Here is a 12,790-nt window from a genome sequence, read left to right on the forward strand (position 1 = left end):
GGAAGCAATGATGCTGCATGTAGTCTTGTGTGGGTGCTGTCTCAGTATGTCATTCTGAAGAGCCACCCCCAAATATCAAGGAAAAATTCAGTTTCAGTTTATCTGCCAGGATAGACTAAGCTATGTGTCAGTAATAAATCATTTGTTGCACAAAACAAAAAGGTCTATAGATATGTTCTAGATATATTCTGTTCATTAGAATTCCTCAGGGACTCAGGCTAAGGGAGTAGCTACAATATCAGCTCTTGCCTATTGCTATGCCAGAGGGAAAGTAGGCTCTAGACCACCTTACTTTGGTGAGTAAGGAATCCAGTCTAGAAATGACACATAACATTTCTTCTTACAATTCATTTGCCTGAATCTGTCACATAGCTCTATTCAACCACAAAAGGACTCGAAAGCACACTGCTGTCTTGTGCCCAGAAGAAAGGAAAACAAAAAATACTTGGCAAAGAACTCTAAAAACTTCCTTCCTTAAAGACCCTGTGTTCTGATGTTGAAGCTACATGATACTTAAGCCTCTGGGATGCCTGTACCTAGTTGCCACCTCTAAGTCATCAGCTAGATATACTCATTCATCCTTTTGGACCATCTCTTGTGACTCATCTCTTGCAGAGATTGCATAATGAGTATGAGGCAATTAGTTGACTTAATTATGAATTCATCCATATGTTTTGTTTTGTTTTGTTTTGTGGTGCTGGGGAATCAAACCCAGGGCCTTGCACACGGTAAGCAATACCCAGCCTTAGCATTACTTTTTAAAAGAAACTGTTCTGTTTTTAAAATATCAGGTTCTCATAAATAACAACAACAAAAACCAAAAACAGCTTGCAAACTATGGAAAACTAGAAAGAAGTGGGGGAGGAAATCCTGCATGATTTCACCACCCAAAGATAATCACAGTTCATATTTTAGTGAATTTCTTTCCAAAGTTTCCTGTGCATTTTTCCCCTATGCATTTTTAAAATTTAGGTCTCATAATCATCAAAACTGTAACTTTTTTTTTTCTCATTAGTGCCTGTAGAGGAGAGAAGGAGGGGATTCCTTTCTTCCCTATCAGAAGGGTCACAGCTAACACCCTTATAACAAAAAACAGGTGAACAAGAGAAGAACATGATAAATTTGTTTGATCATAGTTTTACATGATATAAGAGTCTTCACACTGAAAACCCAAATGCCCACAGCAAACCAGATTTTTTTTTTCAAATTTCTCTCTCTCTTTTTTTAAACTATCGATTTTAATGCTTAGGTTCCATGAAACATAGACAACTGAATAGAAATATCACTGGACAAAAAGGGTATAATCAGAAGTAATAGACTATGTGGGGAAAACTGGCAGGGGCTGTTGGTTCAGATTTTTTTCAGCCTTCTTTTTGGTTTTGGGGCAGGGCCCCCTGGAGTGAGAATTTTCATTTCTTTATGACCAGCCCCTAGACAAAAGACAGGGGGAAGGTTAGAGTAATAATTCTAATTTTTATCTTTGGGTTGGGAGGAAAGATTCTGGTTTTCATAATCCACCTTGGAGAAGAGTAATTCTGGTTTTTATGACTCGATTTGGGGAAAATGAGGGTGAGAGACATGAGAAAGAAGATCAAAGAGAAACTACTTCTGAGGCCACTTCTGAAGCCCTCACTTCCGGGAATTATTTGTTGAAGCCCCAACATTGTCTTAATCCACGTGTGCTACTATAACAAAATACCTGAGACTGGGTAATTTAAAAAGAACATAAATTTATTTTTACACAGTTCTGGAGTCTCAAAGTCCAAGATCAAGTTGCTAGCAAGTTCAGTATCTGGTGAAGTCCTGCTCCTCATAGATAGTATCATGTGATGTTCTCACATGCCAGAAGAGAGAAAGAGAAAAATCCAAGTCTTTTCTATAAGGATCCTATTCAGGAGGGCTCTGTTCTCATGACATAACCACTTTCTTAGGCACCACCTCTTAATACTATCACACTGGACATCAAGTTGCAACAGATGAATTTTGCAGGACACAGACAACATCAATGACCTTGCTCCAAATAGCTTATCTAAATGACCCTGGGCCAGAAACTGACTTTCACAGCTTTAAAAAATTTTTTTCTAAATGTTTTAGCCCTCTTCTTATAGCAGGAGTGTTTTAACATGGTTACAGAACACTTAAATACTAATGATTAATTAACAGTTCCATGTCACATTCTGTATTTTGGAGAACTATATCCCTGGTTAAAAAATTAGCATAAGGGGGGCTGGGGAGATAGCTCAGATAGGCCCTGGGTTTGTATCCCCAGCACCCAAAAAAAAAAAAAAAAAAATTAGCATAAGACCAGTCAAGAAACAAGACAGACATGGAAAAACTGCAATAGTTGGGTTCCATTTGCTTTAGGTATTTTCCTCATTCAGATTATTTATAAAAATGGAACAGCTTTGAAAACTCATATTTCCATGGAGTTTAAGTCTTAAAATCACCAAGATCTTGGTTATCCTTCAAATAATCAAAAACTGCTGCTCTTTAAAGCAATGACTGGTTAATTTAGGGAATAAATCATCCAAACATGATATAATTGGAATGATTTCTGAAACGCAGAAACTGTGTTTAGTTATAGACTGAGCTTCTTGGAGATAAAAGTTGATATATGAAAATCTTAAGCAATTATGACCTGAACTTTGCCAAAGATTCTTTCATTCATATTTTATTTGACACTTCACTTTGTGTGCAGATTTCATTTTAATCAACAAAGGAAACCACAGAAAATTTAATTGACCAAGAATCTACACAAATATCTTGTAACCTTATCATCTTCCATCTATTTCTCAAAAATTATGCTAGTAAATAAAAGAATTACACAGCAGATTATGTATTTTAGGGCTGAAACCATGAATTACTGACCTTTGTAATTCTACCAATTCTTAGCACATTTTATTGTACAGAGGAAACACCTATAACAAATACAAACACCTATAAACAAATAAAAACACCCATAAACAAATATAATTTCATTTGTATGTGAAAGACATTTGAGTTCTCAGTAGCTTATTTACTTTTCTTGTTAGTTAGTCTGGAAGTCACAAACCAGCAAGACTACAGTTCTTTAATATTTACAGAATAACAAATTTCCAAGTTAACAATTATTTATGTATTACAGAACAAAACAAAGTCACAAACTAACATCGCTGCAATTTTTAAATTTAATGTGTTAACAAAATAACATAACTGAATGTTACAAAATAGCAATTATCTTAAAAACAGAAAGCAGTTTCAGGCCCAAATCATTATAAAATAAAATACAAATTTAAGGTACTATTTCTTTTTTCTTTCTTTCTTGTTCATGCTGGGGATCAAACTACCAAGGCCTTGTAGGCAATCACTCTACAACTAAGCTACACCCTCAGTCTTTTCTTTTTCAGTGCTACTGTACTAGTGATACCCACAGCCTTATATGTGCGAGGTAAGTACATATGTGCACTCTACTCCTGAGGTATATATCTCCAGTCCCTCTTTTTGTTTTGTTTATTGAGTATACATGTAGAGAGGAGTTAGACAAGGCTAACTGAACAAACTTCCACTTATTAAAATGGTTAAGGAAATTGTCTTAATATAATAAGACACAATTTAACTCATGCAACTTTATTTCTCTTTTTTTTGTTAGTTTAAAAGCATTATAGGATCTTGAAATGTGCATATTGTTTTTAGGAAACAAGTATATTAAAGAGGTATATGTTATTTCTCTTTTTTACTGTTGATGTCAAAAGTTGAAAAGCTTTGTAAGAGTTATCAATAAATCTTTGTGCCATTTAATTTATTGTTTCTTTATCATAGATTTTTAAATGCACCAAGAAAGAATTTTTTCTTACCTGAGCTTTTTGGTTTTTAGAACTTTAAGAAAATGCAGTACTGAGTTACATCCAGGATCTACAGTGATTTTCTTGTGGATACCACAATTATAATTTTTCCTTCAAAAGATGAAAAGCAACTCTTCCAACCACCAATGCTAAATTATAGCACTTATGCAAGAGAAAAACAGACTGTTGGCAAAAAGTGTGTTCTTCAGCGTGCTGCTGTGATAAAGTCTCCACAAGTAAGTGTTGCTGTACTTCACAAAGCAGTTATGCCAGCAAGGAGAATTTCTGAACTCCAGGTTTCAATCACAGAGGAGTAAGAATGTCACACTCAGGATTAACCATTTTACTTTTTAGATAAGGGCTAAAAAGCAGTTGGTGGTCAATAAATGGGTTACAAAGTGGGTTTTGGTAATAAGTGATTTTGTATATGTCTGGTGAAACTAAACCATATGAAGCATGGTTCTCTGTGAGAGTACAATTGACCAGATGTTTGCTCTGTAAAACATGTCATTGTAGATTTCTTCTCTCTAGTAAAGTAAATTGCTTTGTATACTGCTTGGTACAAAGTTTAATTACATCAAATATAGACTTATGCAAGAGTTCAAAACTTAGTCCAACTCACATTTGTGCTTGTGGCCCTCAAAGAAAATACGAACTGTTTACCAAGAAGTGTAAGAAATTATAAGAACTAAAACACTTGCTGGTTAAGTCAGAGGTTCTCAATGTTGGCACTCTTGACATTTTAGGCTGGAAAATTCTTTTTGTTAGGTGTCATCCTATGCATTGTGAGACATTTAATAGCATCCCTATTCCACCTACTATATGTTAGTAGCATTCTCCTAGTTGTGACAATCAAAAATGCTTCCAGATATTGTTAAATGCCCTCTAGGAAACCGAATCAACTCCCGCCACCATCACTGACAACTTCTGGGTTAAATTAATAGTTATTGATTTAAAGTTTGGCTAGTTGGTTGATTTCACTTCTTGTTTTTACTACTCTACAGATCAGAAGTTTGGTGGAACCCAAATTAAATAATCTTCCAAGGCAAAACTAGGGAGGTTTATTTTACTTCTAAAATCCTACTAAAATATTGCAATTTGCTTTTGTTAGCTCCAAAATTAAAGTTTTATATTAAATATTTAAAGGGTAATCAAAGGCTGTAAACTTTATATAGATAAATATGACCTCTTCTTAAAAAAATAATTACAAGTCTTCCTAACGTGACACTAATGTGGAGTGGTCATCAATTCTTGTTCTTGATTTAGTAGACTAAGAAATTCAATTTTTAAAAATATTTTTGAAGGTAATTGTGCTTCAAAGAACTGATGTGCATTTGTCAAGTTCATCAAGTTCATTGACTACTGATATAACGACATGAACATAATGGGTAAATTTGTTTTAAAAAATCAAGAGTAATAATGATTTATATCAAATGTCCCATTTAAGTACTTTATGTGGATTATCTCATACAATGCATTAGTTTGATCATCATCAGACCATAGAAGCATCTGAGTGTAGTGAATTCATATCAAATTGCTAATAAGTGATGAAATTAGAATTTAAATTCAGATAGTCTGACTCTAAAGACCATACTCTTAATAATGGGGGGGTTGGATTCTTAGATTCACTGGTCAACTTATCGTACCTGTTATGTTAGATTTTTTTTCAGAATATAGTCAATATATATACATTGTAGAAAATTCAGGATGTTCAAGGTAATAACATCTATATTCCAATTAGAAAGACATAATGACTGGCAACATTTTGGTATACTTTCTTCACTTTTACATGAATCACATGAGTATAATTGACCATATACTATACAAGCAATATTAAATATTTTTAGGTATTCAATGTTTTTTCATGAGGTAATTTCCTCAAGTCATTAGAAATTCTTTTCTTTTTGCTATACTGGGGGTTGAACTCAGGGACCTGTATATGCTTGTCAAGTGCTCTACCACTGAGTTAAATCCCCAGCCCTAGTAATTCTTTTAAATGTAATCTTAATGGTTTTAGTCATGTGTACAATAATTTTTTAAAGTTTTTTTTTGTTTTGTTTTGTTTTTCTTTTTTGGTACTGGGGATTGAACCCAGGGCCACTTAACTACACTGAGCCACATCCCAGTCCTTTTATTATTTTTATTTTGAGACCGGGTCCTGTGAAGTTGCATAGGGCCTCTAAGTTGCTGAAGCTGGCTTTGAACTTGTGATCCTCCTGCCTTAACCTCCCAAGAAGCTGATATTTCAATTTTTAAAAATATAACTATTGTCATAGTAAATATCTTTCCATATAAATCTTTGTGTTCTAAAATATGTTTGTAATTTCCAATAGGAAAATTATTGAATAGGTCATGTGAACATGTGGAAGGTTCTTGATATGATTTGACAACTTTCCCAGGTACTACTTTATGTCCTACTTTAATCAATTTGCTTAAAATGTGAATAAACTCCATGAGTGAGAGTACAGTGGACACTCACATCCTGATGGACTATAAATTGGAGCAATTAGATTTATGGGGGATAACATTCCTCTGACTTTGTTGTCATTAATGAACTTGAACATTACTATGGTATGTGGTAGGCATTTAAATTTTGTATTTTGTGAATTGACCGTTCGTGTATATATTTCCCCATTTATTTACTTAAGGTGTTAGTGTTTTATTTTTCTAGTTCTATTCTCTTTGTGCTCACACTGTACTATATCATAAACAGTTCCATACCTAATATGAATTCATACGCAAGAATCTCTGCTACTGGGTTGTGGTTCCACGAGGAATGCACCCCCATTTTATCTGTGAAAAGCAGAGTACAGACAATGCATACTGTACTTTGTAGAATTATTCTTAGGATTAAGAAAGCACAAGCAAAGCATCTAACGCCTTGTCTGTCATACAGCAAATGCTCCCTAAATTATTTTAGGCAATCAAAAGTTTTGCTCTTGAACTAAAACCAAAAATTCCATTTCAGAGTTTAGGAAAACGAAGATGAGAGATTAAGGGTTTTGTTTCTTTTTGTTTTCAAGACAGCGTCTCACTATGTTGCCCAGCTTGGCTTTAAGCTCCCCACCTGGCTCAAGTGATTCTTCTGCTTCAGTCTACTGAGTAATAGGGACTACAGGCAGCGCACCCTGCCTGGGAAGATTAAATATCTTTCAAAGATCACTTACTGTTGTAAATTGTAGATTTAGGTTCTAAAATCTTTTACCATAAATGGCATGTGAGTGGAATACTATTTCATCCCCAGTCCTTTTTATTTAGAGAGAGGGTCTCACTAAGTTGTTTAAGCCCTGGTTAAATTGCTTAGGCTGATCTCTCCAATTTGAGATCTTCCTGCTTGAGCCTCCCGAGTTGGTGGGATTACAGGCACGTGTCACCGCGCCGGCTCCCATACTTCTGAGATGTTATAGCTCTTGAAATTCTTAAAAACTACTAAGAATTATGAGCTGTTAAAATCCTTTTGGCAACTGATTTCCCATTCCAACCCATCTGTAATGACAACCTGGATCCCACACGAATGTCTTTTCTCTTGTTTAAATTTATGGGAAACCTGCAAAGGTTGCAAAGCTCAACGAGCACAAATACAGATAGCGTTAAGTGAGGTTTCCTATCGCCATCAGAAAAGTTAGCCTTGGTTTTTAGACGCGGAGGCAGCAGTTCCAGTCGCCACAGTTAGAAAAGCAGAACTGAAGCAACGAAGGGAAGAGAGGGCCACTGAAAATGGCCAGTTCACTGGAGAGCTGGGAACCTGCGGTGTTTGGGGAGCATTTTTGTTAGGGGGACTGGGAGGCGATGTTGTAAATCGAGTCTGAAGTTTAAAATTTAGGTGTTCAGCGAGGCCAGCGGCGTGGGGGCAGGCCTGGTCAGCTGCCGGGCGGGTTTGTCCAGTACTGACCGGAGCGCCTCGGCTGCTCGGCAGGAGGAGGCGGCTACGGGCGGGGAAAGGGGCGTGTTAGGTCAGCGAAGGGCAAGGGAAGCCGCCTCGGGATTCGGGCTCCAGGGCGTCGAGTGGGAAGACCAGCCCAGCCCCAGGAAGGGCCGAATTACCCTGCGCCCCCGGCGTCCCCAGCCTAGTTAGGTACTTCCGGTAAGAAACCCGCCGCCCCCAGCTTCAACCCGGTGGCAACGCGCAGGCGCCAGGGGCCCCGGAGGGAGGGGGCGTGTGAGGAGCGGGAAGCCTCCACTGCGCCTGCGCTTTCTGCGCGGCCCTCGTCTGGAGGGGGGCAAGCTCTGAGTCGACGTCGCGCACTCCCGGGACTCCCGACCGGGGTCGCTCTTCACTCCTCAGCGCAGCGTCGTGTCGAATCCCAGCGATCTCCGCAGCGGGTAGGGAGGTAAGACTGCCCAGAACAGGCCGTCTTGGCCTCTCCTCACCCGTGCTGCCCTCGCGGAGAGGGTGGGGTGGCCGCTGGACCCGCCGACTTGAACATCGGGTCGGCCCTCCCCTTCCTCTAGGAACTGAGTCCAGGCTGTTGACCTGTTCCTTTCCGAACCCTCTGAGCTGGCTGGGGAATCCCAGCCCTGGCCCGACCCGGCTAGGAGGACAATCAAGACGACTGGGTGCCGGGTCCCACCCACTCGGGCCGCCCGGGGGCTGGGCGCTGCTAGGATTTGGACCCCTGGGCCGCGGCAGGCGTGGAGAGAAGCCCCGCTGGTCGCGCCTGGGGAGGGGGTGTGACCAAAGGAGGTGGCTGTGGCTCCGGAGGAGTGGTGGCCTCTGCGCTGAAAAGACTGGGTCCCGGCAGATGAATCTGTCATCACCGTCCTTGATCTCAGTGCCCATTTCTTCACCGATGCGTTTTCTCCGCCTCGTAATCCTCAAGGATACGGTGCTCTTCATCCCCTCCACCTTATCTTTGGTACCTTTGAAAAGATGTCCTTACTTTTAACCGTTAACTTGTTCTGTAATTGCAAATTACTATATTCCAAATTAAGGATGTTCCTGTTAGAGTGTATAGAAATCAGCCCATAAATTTAATATTAAGTTCATTTTTATATTTAAAAATAATTTGTTGATCAAATTATTTGTTTGAGCTTACGGTCTCTTGAGTTGGCAGAAGATTATGGTTTGATTTAGTAGAAGTATATATAATTTTTCACTAATTTTTTTCTCGTCTGAAAATTAAACTGCATAGTGATAAAAATTTTGAAAATTATTAGGAGTAAGGAAAATCATGGTTTCATGTAAAGGTAATCTTCCACTGTTAATGTTCTGACTTTTTTCTGAGTCTTTTTTTCCCCTTGTACATTTTCTTAAGATGATGAGATTCTGTATACAGTTGGATTGCTTGCTTTCCTCATGTTTTTAAACAGTCCCATAAACATGCTTTGACTTTTTGATTATGCAGATAATACAGGAGCAGAAAATCTTTTGAAATAGTTACATTGCAGATAAAACTAAATTCTAATGTAATTGTTATTTCAAATCATAATGTTACATAATAATATTACAGTTTATTTGACATTATGATTGGGGATAATGGCATTTAATTACTGAGAACCAAAAGAATATTTATTTCCTAATGCAGTTTATTTACCATTTTGGAAGTTAAAACTCAAAATTAATTTTTAATTTTTTGTTCATTTAAAAATAACCATAAATTCATTAAATAATTTTGTTGAAAACTTTATTTTCCAAAACAAAATTTAGTGAGAAGGGTAGGATTGTTTTATTTTTTTTTTTCAGATTTATATATTTTATTAGGTAGATAGTGAAAAAAAAAGTAAGTGAAGGGTGCTAAATTTTTTTCCTCCCATGAATTGAATTTAGAGGGCTCCATCACTGAACTACAACCCAACGCTGTTTGTTTTGAGGTCAGATCTTGCTAAACTGCTAAGGTTGGCTTTGAATTTGTAATCATCCTTCCTCAACCTCCTGAGTTTCTGAGATTACAGGTGGGGCCTGGAAAATTATTTTACATTTAGGTAAATCACTGACTTTATAAACTTGCGAAAAATTTTTTTGTTTGTTTCTTTGTGGTGCTGGGGATTGAACTAGGTATCCCAGCCCTGGACTGAATACTTGTGATTGCTTCTCTGTTCTGTCTGGTGTGCTATTTTGGTTTAGGTAAAAGCAGATGAAGAAAATCTATCCTAGACAGATATGTAATTGGGAAAGGAAGGATCTCAAAGACCCTTACAAAGATTTTTGAGAAAAAAAAAAGAATCAAAGCACAACTTTAAAACTCCCTTATATTCCTAGAGAAAATTCACATACTTTTAATCCCTTGCCCTTTATCACTTTCCCATCTTTATTAACATAAATGTAGATTTAATACATGTATTATTGCTATTATTTTTATGTAACATTGTTCATTTTATGGATAATTTTTGACATTTACTCTGTTTTTCATGAATTTGCAACAATTATTTAATGTAATTAAAACGTGTGACATCCCTTAAAAAAAATAAAAAAAGATTTTTGAGATCTTTCAGGGGTCCTCAGTCTACAGTTTTGAGAAAGTTTAACTGTTCTTATATTAACAGACTAGTAGGTTGTTCTCAATTTTACACTGTTATAATTGAATATAACAATTCAATTATATATAAATAATTATTATTTCAGTATTTGCAATATTGAAAGTTCTTTGTAATGTGTGCACAAGAGCTGGTGTTTCTCTAGAAACAGAATTGCTTCATCATAGAATTTTTTTTTTTGGATCCTCATAAACATTATTTTTGATACCTATATAATTTTCTTTTTAAAAATTTTTATTTGGTTTCCTTAATTCTACATGACAGTAAAATGCACTTCGACATATCATACATACATGGAAAATAACTTACCATTTTTGTGGTTGTATGATGGGGAGTTACATTGGTCATGTACTCATATATGAACATAGGAAAGTTATGTCTGATTCATTCTAGTGCCTATATAATTTTCTATTGTGTCCTAATGTTGGTGTTTAGATCATTTCAACTAACGATGGATCATAATCTAATGTTTTCAATAGTTTAGGATTATTTTCTTAAATTTCTAAATAATTAGATCAAATACTAGAACATTTTTTGAGGCTATTGATACTTCTTGTCACATTGTTTTCCTGAGAGATTCTATCAGTTTACTTTCTGTCAGTAGTGGCAAATATGCTTTTAAAAAAAAAAAAAATACCCTTACCAACATTGAGTACTTCTATTATGAAAAAACTTATGTTTCAATTTAGTAGGCAACGAGTGGTGTTTATTCTAATTCTCATTCCTTTGATGGTTCGTTGAACATTTTCTCATGATCTTACAAGTTGTTATTACCACTTAAAATTCAGTGTCCGAGTGTTCTTCTAACAGATTTTTATTATCCCTTATATTGTAAAGATGCACACTATAATTTTTAAGGAAAGGAATAAAATTGTCTTTTTTCTCTCTTTACAAAAGTACATGCTTCTTTAATGATATAAAGACATATAATGTGCCTTTAAAAGGTTTACATAATCCCATCCCTGGATTTTTAGCATTAAAAACAGTTTGATGCTTGTTCCTGTATATTTTTTCCATGTGCTTTTGTTAATACCATTTTAAACAGCTTATTTGTAAAAATGGGTTTATATTATACATAAAGCTTTGAAGTTTGATTTTCTTTTGTTTAACATTACCTATTGGAGATTTTTTGTATAGAAGTATATATAACTCTAGGCAAAGTTTTATCCAGAGTGGTTTTGGGAACATGAACTGTGATCTTTAGTTATCTGATGTCAAGCTCCTGTCCTTTTCTGTATTCTTTTCCTAGGTGATCTTACCCATTAACAACTGTGGTTGCCAATTTTCAAATTTTTATTACTCTCAGACTTCTCTCCTGCTTTCCAGATTCTTACATTCAAAGCCTTTTGGATATCTCCCCAGGATGTTCTCAAGGTACTTCTGACAACACTCCAAAAGTGAACTCATGTTTCCCCTTAATCCTGCTCCTCTTGTATTGCCTGTCATCGTCAGTGTTACCCCCATCTATGCAGTCACCCATAATGGAACCTGGTGGCATTCCTAGCCTGCCTTGTTTTCGCTTTTCAAAAGTTCTCATTCTGTAGCCACTTTTCTATCTCTTTCCTTTTCATCCTCACTGCACTCTCTCAGCTCAGGTCCTCATGTTTTTTGCCTTACCATTTTTAATGAGTTTCCATACTTTTGGTCTGTTTTCTGATTAATTTTCCACATTGTTGCCAATTTTTAAAATAATCATGAAGAGGTTTTTTTTTTTTGTTTTTTTTTTTTTTGGTAAAGCAAATAATCTTAAAGATTTGTTTGGAAATCTTAGAGTACATGGCTGAGTGAGTAAAACTATTACCCCAAACAAGTTATCATGTGTACACTTTATTTAAATAAACTTCTTTAAAACAGGGAGCATATCTTATATTTATTTTGTGTCTTTCACTATATGTGATAGATTGCTGATCAAAAAAGTACATTTTGATTGATTGAAATGAGAAACATATATAGTTTAATAAGATTTCATGTTAAAAGGTCTCAATATACAGATTTGCATTGCTGTACCTTTTACAAATTGTTGGATTATATTATTATCTTTTTAGCCACAGATAGCCTAATTCTTAGGTGTGCATTACTGTATAGAGATGCAAATGTAGTTTTACTTCTTTCCAAACAATTTACCTTTTATTTCTTGTCTTTTTATACTAGTTAGAACTTTGAATATCATGTTGAATTAGAGAGGCGAGAGAAGAGATCTTTTCCTTTTTCCCAGTCTTTGAGGGAAGGCAGGTTCTCATAATTAAATATCCTGTTAATTGTAGGTCTCTTATAAATACTGATCATCCATGTGAAGAAGTTCTCCTCTACTCAATAGTTGGTTGAGAGTTTTTATCATAAACAGGTGCTGGGTTTTTTTTTTTTCCCCCAAGTTTTTTTCTTTTTGCATCAATTGATATTATGTGATAATTCTGCTAATGTAGTAGATTACAATGATGAATAGTCAAATGTTGGATCGGCCTTGTACTTGTATACCTGGATAATTCCATTTGGTC

At 36.0% G+C, this 12,790-nt stretch overlaps 1 protein-coding gene across 3 annotated transcripts in view; it reads left to right on the plus strand.

The window, feature by feature from the left end:
* The first annotated feature begins 8,007 nt into the window (after window positions 1-8,007).
* The window catches only part of Zfyve16 (zinc finger FYVE-type containing 16), a 46,065-nt gene continuing 41,282 nt past the window's right edge, over window positions 8,008-12,790 (plus strand). For 2 of the 3 annotated variants that reach the window (XM_047555279.1, XM_047555281.1), the window contains exon 1: window positions 8,008-8,152. The gene's annotated coding sequence lies outside the window, so the exon portion shown is untranslated. Of the gene's footprint in view, window positions 8,153-11,544; window positions 11,670-12,790 lie in introns of all 3 variants that reach the window. The other variant, XM_047555280.1, reaches the window with a different exon arrangement.

This window comes from Sciurus carolinensis, chromosome 6 (assembly GCF_902686445.1).
Source record: "Sciurus carolinensis chromosome 6, mSciCar1.2, whole genome shotgun sequence".
NCBI lineage: Eukaryota > Metazoa > Chordata > Mammalia > Rodentia > Sciuridae > Sciurus > Sciurus carolinensis.